Raw genomic sequence first — 8,611 nt, forward strand, 5'->3', positions numbered from 1 at the left:
AAGATTCTGAATTCCCTTAGACATGTTTTTGAGAACTTTCATTGTTTGATTTGATTATTGACAAAGCTATTTTAAAGTTGTGTTAAGCTCAATTTTGTAGGAAATTTTCCTGGCTGATTACCAGCATCCACACATCAACCCCTGTAAAGACTTCCATTCCACGACTACACCTAGAGGACATCTGAAAAAAGACTTTCAGAGACTTTAAATGAACAGTTTTGATTTGTTGTTTTTGTTGTTTTTTTTTCTCTTTCTGTTATAATATACACCATCTGTAACATGTATTCTCTGCAGAGGCCCTCCCTTTGCAAGACTAATGTCAAAGCGTCGGTTCATGAGGACAAAAAAAAAAAAAATCGCCCCTCTGAACAAAACTTTCCTCTCTTCCTTTTCTATATTGTTGTTCACATATTATTAGTTAGCAATAGTTATTATATTCTTTTTACTGTTCCGTCAAGGAAACATTTTGTTTCTTGAGGAACAACAGGGGGGACTGTAACGATTGGAATAATGCCACCTGCTGGATACTTACTGTAGAAGAGTTCTGCCCATGAAGGGAAGGTCTTTGAGGGCAAGACCAGGACTCTTTTCTTCAGGATTCAGGAAGTGACGCGGACTAGTGGGAGGAGGAAGGAAGAGACTGGCGCTCAGTCTCGCGCTCTTTTCCTCTGGACTCTGGTGGAGAAGGGAGCTAGAAATGTGCTCTCCCTTTAATAGATAGAAATCTAGGCCTTTTTCTCTCTCTTTACCAAATTCTTATTCTCCTTAATAAATGCTTAAAAGTCTAACTCTTGCTAAAGCTTATAATTTGTTGGCGACCACTCATTAGATATTTTAGACAGTTTAGCTAGAATTTTAGCCCTTAACAAGGGAATGAGAAGGGTCATTGATGAATGCTTCTATAGCAGCGTATTTAGAGAGGCCTCAGAACACTAGATAGTTTGCAAGCACCCATAATGAGAGCAGTGCTGGGTGTAGAACAAGACCTAGGTTGAAATCATGGCTCTGCCATTTATTACTTTTTTTTGTTGTTGCTAAGTCAATTAAACTTCCTGAATCTCAGTTTCCTTATCTGTAAAATATTTTCTTGCGTACATTTATAATTGAAGGAAATGATAAATTTCAATTAGCTATTAGTAAAAATAAACATTTATTTTTTTCTTTCCTATCCAAGTTCAAAGATTTTGAAAATTATCTTTGGATCCATTAAAGGTCTGTGCACCCTACTTTAAGACACCTTAATCTAGTCCAACCCTATCATTTTATAGAAGTGTAAATTGAGATTCAGGGAAGTTAAACAAATGATCAAAAGTTCTTCAGGTAGTGAGTAGAAAGACTGAGATTCTAACCAATGTCTTTCTGAGTCCAAATCTAAAGGAAATACTCTTTCCAGTGTACCATAGTTAGGGGCTTCAAAACCTTTAACTCTTCTGACAACATGATGAGGCAGCAGTGACTCAGGGTAAAACTTTCTCTTTCTACCTAATTTCTTTCCATGGTTTACTGAGGCTAGACTCATTTTCTTTGATCTTATATTCTTCATAGTTCTGTCAAGTTTAGGGGCTTTGAGTCTGTGAACCTTCCAGAGAGAAGGACCACTCATGGGTGATTTTAAAGCATTCGTATGAACACACTTCTTGGTTTAGGCAGCACCAATTGCCATATTGGTTCTGCCACTCAGGTCTCATCATTTGCTTATGCCCTTTTAGTCATGAGCAGAAATCAAATAATCAAATCAAGTAGCATTTGATATTGCATATTCATTTATTTTCTAATTGTAAAAGGCAAATGGAAGTATGAATTTAAAAAAATAAGCTGAAGAAAAAAATTAATAAAAAAATTACAAAGTGAAATCAGTAGAACCAGGATAACAGTTTCTATAATGGCCCTGATAATACCCAGAAAAACAACTTTTAAATACTTCAATGTGGTGATCCATGAAGTGATCAATCACGACTTCAGAAGACTGAAAAAGGGATTGGGAGGAATGGATAATATCTCTGCAAATAAATAATAAATAAAATTTTATTTGTAATAAATAAAAATTGATTATACACACACACACACACACACACACACACACACACACACATTAACCTATACAGGGTCTCCAGGAGTTTACTTTCTAAGGACCAAGTACATAAGGCATAAATGTAGTGCCTATGGAAATATCCAAATAATGCTCAGAGACTGAAGATAACAGTTTTGATTTCATACTTGTATATTCTATGGCTGATTTGGTAACTGAGCTTCCATGGCTCTAAGGTGACAGGATTAGAAAGGACCTCAGAAATCATTAATTCCCTATATCTGTCAAGCATACTTGACATTGCTACAATCACTTGTATTCAGCCCTTGACTTCTCACTCTCACCCACCAATCATATCTAATCATTTGCCTAATCTCTTCTCTACATCTACAATAGTTTTTATTTCCTTTGTTCAATTAACACAGTCACATGCTCTTTCTGGATATTATCAGCTTCATATTGATGATTACAATTGCCTCTTGACTGATATCATTTAATCAAGGGTTTATCAAGTGCTTACTAAATGATTTTTTAAAAAAATTAGCTTTTCTTCTGTTTTTATTCTGTGGGTGAGGGATCCTCAACATCTTCATCTTTAAACTAATCATTGAAAGAGATGGGGGTCTTACCAAAGAACTCTAAATAGTGGGATGTTGCAATGTTGGACTGCTGAATGCTTGGAGGTAAAGAAACATACAGTTGCTAAGCCACTTCAGCATCCAAACAAAACCTTTGGTTATACTTCATTGCGATAAAGTGGTATCCCTAGTTGGTGATATCGAAATTTGGAACTAATTGGGTTGAATTCACAAGTGTATGCTTATTCAACCATGAAGGTCCTGTAGACATATTGGTGACATAACCTAATGTCTTTAGTACTAAAATAATGCTGAGTATAAGAAAAGTTGGGTTCTAATTTTTTCTTTGTATCTGAGTTTTATGTGTAACAACCGGACAACCTATAATTTTAAAATCATCAGTTTACAAGGTTATTAATTTCATTAGACATATGTTTTTGAGCTAACTTTCCATATTTGATTTGGTTGTTGGCAAAGGAATTTAAAGTTGTATTAAAATAAATTCTGTAGGAGATTCTCAGCTGAGGAGGAGGATCTAGAGAAAGGACTGCTCTTCGATCACATCTGAGATCACACAGGAATACAGAGCTGCATCAAGATGATGGCCCAAGAAACAACTCTAGGAGATGAGACTTCCAGAGACTTAAATGGACTTTGTCCTTTTTGGTTCCCTTTTCTCTTTTGCATACACTATTTTTTAAGACCTGTCTCCTAAAGGGGACTGCCCCCTTTAGTTTTGTCAATGTATCACTACTTTTTTCCCTTTTTTACTTTCACATTGTTTTTTTGTTTGTTTGTTTTTGTTTTTTTTAGTGAGGCGATTGGCGGTTAAGTGACTTGCCCAGTGTCACACAGCTCGTAAGTGGTAAGTGTCTGAGGCCAGATTTGAACTCAGGTACTCCTGACCCCAGGGCAGGTGCTCTATCCACTGTACCACCTAGCCGCCCCCTTAATTTCACATTGCTAACCATCATAATCACCATAGTTAAGAACCTTTTGTAAAATATTTGTAATATTAATTTGATTCATTGAGGAAATGGGAGTTTCTTGATGAATCAGATGGGGGGGGGCTGTGAAAAGTAATTATTAATAATGGATTTCTTGGGGGGACCCAGAGGTCAGTTCCTCAGTCCTTTCTTTCCCTTACTCCAGAAAATTCAGATCCTGCCTGGGAAAAATGGAAGGGAACAAAAGAAATGGAGATAGATTCTTCTATCTACCTCAGTGAAGGAATACAACTAGATAATGGACTTTGCCTTTGGCAATGTGAGTGACGGTCTTCTCCCTGATGTCATCTGTAGAGTTCATTTAAATTTAGACCACCCTAAAGTAATGTCAGCCAATGGAATTGAATGGCGATAATCAATTAGTTTTCATCAAAGTATAATGACCTGCCTCTATCAAAAGAGAATAAAAATTGGATGAGGCCATACATGCTCTCTCTCTCTCTTGGCTGTTGCCTAGCTTTCTCTCTCTGGTTGTACTTTCTACCCTTGGCTCTCCATATTAGGACAGCATAGGTTTTGTAGGTCTTCTGAACTATCCTTGAGACCACATGCTGGGAGGCAGAGCCAAGATGGCAGAGAGAAGCCAGGAAGTTGCCTGAGCTCTCTCATGTTTCCCTCAAAAACAATATTTTTAAAAAGCCACTAAACAGATTCTGAAACTACAGAACCTACAAAACAGATAGAGAGACAGAATCTTCTAACTTGAGATAATTTAGAAGACTTCAGGAAAGGTTGGTGTCACATGGGCAAATGGGGAGTGCAGCCCAGTTCAGATTGCAACGTAGCACAGAGGAGGTCTGGGCAAGTCAACAGGAAGATCTTGGCCACAGCAGAGCAACTGAGGCCTCTTGATCCTGGGTCAGCAAGCTGGTGACACAACAGGCCAGTTGTGACATATACCAGCACCAGCAGAGAGGGCAGGCTGCCAACTGGAGGACCCCTGACAGGATAAGCACAACCAGGCTTGGCCATTCCAGTGCCTGGAGCAAGCACAGGGAACAAGCCCAGGGTGGTGAGAAATCCACAAGCCAGAAAGACCTCAGAGTAGAAAGCCACCGACACAGCCCCTATACCCAGCACAAGAAACTTGAAACAATGGACCTTGTGCCACAGAAATAGACCTCAACTTTAAAAAAAAAATAAACTGCAATATGAGTGAGAAACAGAAGAAGGCTCTTACCATTGAGAGCTTCTGTTTGATAGGGAAGAGCAAAATACAAATTTGGATGAGGACAATACCTTCAAATTGCCTACATGTGAAGCCTCAAGATAGAAAATGAATTGGTATCAAAACCAAAATGTCTTCTTGGAAGAGCTCAAAAAGGATTTTAAAAATCAATTGGGGGGGCAGCTAGATGGCGCAGTGGTTAAAGCACCGGCCCTGGATTCAGGAGTACCTGAGTTCAAATCCAGCCTCAGACACTTGACACTTACTAGCTGTGTGACCCTGGGCAAGTCACTTAACCCCCATTGCCTAAAAAAAAAAAATCAATTGGGAGAGGTAGAAGAAAAAATGGGGAGAGAAATGAAAGCAGCACAAGAAAATTATGAAAAAAAGAATCAGCAGCTTGAAAAAGGAAGCACATTCCTAAAAAAAAATTCATTTGGCCAAATTGAAAAGGAGATGCAAAAGATTAGTGAAGAAAACAATGCCTTAAAAATTTGAATTGGGCAGATGGAAGCTAATGACCCTATGACACCCCAGTCAAACAGAATCAAAAAAATGAAAAAATAGAAGATGTGAAATACCTCATTGCAAAGACAACTAACCTGGAAAATAGATTCAGGAGAGATGATTTCAGAATTACTGGACTGCCTGAAAGCCATGATCAGAAAAAGAGTCTAGACACAATATACCAGGAAATTATCAAGTCGAACTGCCCTGATATTATAGAACCAGAAGATAAAATTGTCATTGAAAGAATCCACTGATCACCTCCTGAAAGAGACCCCAAAAGGAAAACTCCAACAAATATTGTAGCCAAACTCCAAAATTATCAGATGAAGGAGAAAATAATCCAAGCCCCCCAAAAGAAGCAATTTAAATGTCATTGAGTCAGGATTGCACAGGACCTGACTGTTTCAACATTAAAGGATCACAAGGCTTAGAATATGATATTCTGGAAGGCAAAGGAGCTTGGAGTGCGACCAAGGATGCACTACCCAGCAAAAGAGCCATGGAAAGGTAGAATGAAAATTAATTCGAAACTAAATAATTTCATTCTAAAGAATGAGTGGATCAAACAACAAATCATAAAAACAATAACTTCATCCATGAGAATGACAATAATGAGACAACATACCAAAACCTTTGGGTTGCAGCCAAAGCAGTGCTTATGGGAGATTTTATATCTCTAACTGCTTACATCAATAAAAAAGAGATAAAGGAAATCAATGAATTGGGCATGCAACTTAAAAAGCCAGAAAAAGAACAAATTAAAAATCCCCAATTAAATACTAAATTAGAAATCCTGAAAATTAAAGGAGACCACATGCTGCCTCTCTGAGAGACAAGATGTGTCTTCTGGGGCTTTTCTCTTGTTCAAGTCAACTGCCATGCTACAGCTCTCTCCCTACTTTCTCTAGCATGAGGTCAATCCTTCACTGGTCTATAAAATTAATAAAAAATAATATTATTACTCTCAAAACTGCTGTAATGGCAATTAATTCATAAAACACTTTTAGATAATTAATTTTTAAAAAACACAGTACCAATGACTTAGCAACCCTCATGTCTTTGCATGAGCATTTGCCTGTTTACATGTCAAAATATATTTCCTTTTCCTTCAATACCTCTTCATCATCATGGATCTTGAAGGGTTGTCAAAATTAAAAATACAATTGAACTTATCATTTGAGATGTTGAAGTCTTTGACAGTTATTTTGCTTGTCTTGACAATTGTAAATGGCAGTTTTATTATGGACTTAAGAAATGGTGGTTCTGGGTTCTGCTGTTCAATCTGTGGATTCCTTTGTAGCAGATTTTTTTTTTCAGGGCAAAGAGGGTTAAGTGACTTGCCCAGGGTCACACAGCTAGTAAGTGTCAAGTGTCTGAATCCAGATTTGAACTCAGGTCCTCCTGAATCCAAGGATGGTGCTTTATCCACTGCACCATCTAGCTGCCCTTTTGTACCAGATTTTTAAAAAGCTGCGGGGGGGGGGGGGTGCAGCTAGATGGTGAAGTGGATAGAGCACTGGCCCTGGAGTCAGGAGGACCTGAGTTCAAATCTGGCCTCAAACACTTAACATGTACTAGCTGTGTGACCCTGGGCAAGTCACTTAAGACCAATTGCCTCACAAAACACAACAAAACAAAACAAAAAACTGCAGGAGTAGTTCCTGCAGTTGAGCCTTCTTCTGCTTTATCTACTCTATTCTCCCTTGCTTCTGTATCTCTAGGTTTTGAAATTTCCGTGCTGAATTTGTAGGATGCCCAATCTATTTTATTTACTTATTTTTTCCTTTGAACTTTTGTTCATTGCCATTAGCACATTGAGAGCAGCATAAACTTTTTTTCTAATATTCTTCTGGTCATAAGCTCAATCCATTGCCAAGTTATAATGTGAATCAGTAAACTCTGATACCAACTTATCAGCCACTTCCTTATACAAAGATGGTCCTTTGTGTTGAACTTTTGCAGATACTTCGAATATAAAATGTCTCAAGACTTTTCTATTTTTATTTCCTGTTTTGCTTCTTTAATATCTGGGCACTAACATTCACATTTACTGTTCGTAAGTTTTTTGGTAAAATCTATGTTGTTGAATTGGTGCTGGAAACTGGAAATTCAACAAGTGAAATGTTACTTTTTGTTGGATTCACATTCTGAGCTAAAAATCTTTTGAGTTCTTCATTTGTAAAAATAAGACCAACATTTCTGTCATCATGTCAGACTGAAGTCTTATTTATTTTCTCTAAAAGCATTAGAAAACACACACACAAAAACAAAACAAAACAAAACAAAAAAACACTCTTTTTCTTCCAAAGAAACATCCTGCATAAGTAGTTGTGGAGAAGGTGGCCTGAGGGGTACATCTGCCCCTGGGTTGGGAAGAGGGGGAAGATGTGACCTGGTACGGCTGCCAAAGCAGTTTCTGTGCTTGATTTGGGACCAATGTCAGTCTTTTGACTCCATGAAGGTGTATTTCCACACTGCTTACCATATTAAAGTTCTACAGAACCATTTTGATGATCTCATTATTGTATTCCTCTGAAACCTGGACAGTATAACAACACCATGCCAATAAATTGAATCACTTACATTTGAATTGTCTTAGGAAGATTCTGTATATCACCCAACAAGTTAAGATACTGGATAGTAAGATCCTTTTTTTTTTTGCAAGGCAAAGAGTGTTAAGTGACTTGTCCAGGGTCACACAGCTAGTAAGTATCAAGTGTCTGAGACCAGATTTGAACTCAGGTCCTCCTGAATCCAGGGCCAGGGCTCTATCCACTGTGCTGCCTAGCTGCCCCTCTATTAATGTCCTTTCTTGAGCTGAACTGCCAAGCATTCTTACTCTACTTAAGAGACTGCAATGGGCTGACCATGTTTTTCAAATACCAAGTTAACATGTGCCTACGTAATTTTTTATGGAGAACTCTCACAAGGCAAGCACTCACATGCAGAGGTCAGAAGAAGCAATTCAAAGACACTTTCAGTGTTTCTCCATTTTCTATAACTGATGATTCCACCACTGGATGGTATGGGTGCTGGTTAAAGGAGAACCTCTGTTTTCTTAATGTTACTTTTCAGGGCAAAATTTGCATAAGAGTTAGAAAATCCATCAATACTCTGTTGCAGCTCAGTCTCAGAAGCTGCTGTGAGTGCACTATCATCTATGAACAAAAAGTCACTCACCAATTCTCCCACCATGTTAGTCTTGGCTTATATCCTTTTCCAATTAAATAATTTACCATCACTGCAGTAACTAAGCTGTATGCCATTTTTGTCCTTGTTGAAAGCAAATGACAACATTTCCAAAAACATAATGCTAAAA

The 8,611-nt window shown here is 37.9% G+C and overlaps 1 pseudogene; it reads right to left on the minus strand.

Moving 5' to 3' along the window:
- Window positions 1–2,587: 2,587 nt before the first annotated feature.
- On the minus strand, window positions 2,588–7,333 carry LOC122743076 (annotated as a pseudogene).
- Between the last annotated feature and the right edge of the window lie 1,278 nt (window positions 7,334–8,611).

Source organism: Dromiciops gliroides, chromosome 2, assembly GCF_019393635.1.
Source record: "Dromiciops gliroides isolate mDroGli1 chromosome 2, mDroGli1.pri, whole genome shotgun sequence".
Classification (NCBI taxonomy): Eukaryota; Metazoa; Chordata; class Mammalia; order Microbiotheria; family Microbiotheriidae; genus Dromiciops; species Dromiciops gliroides.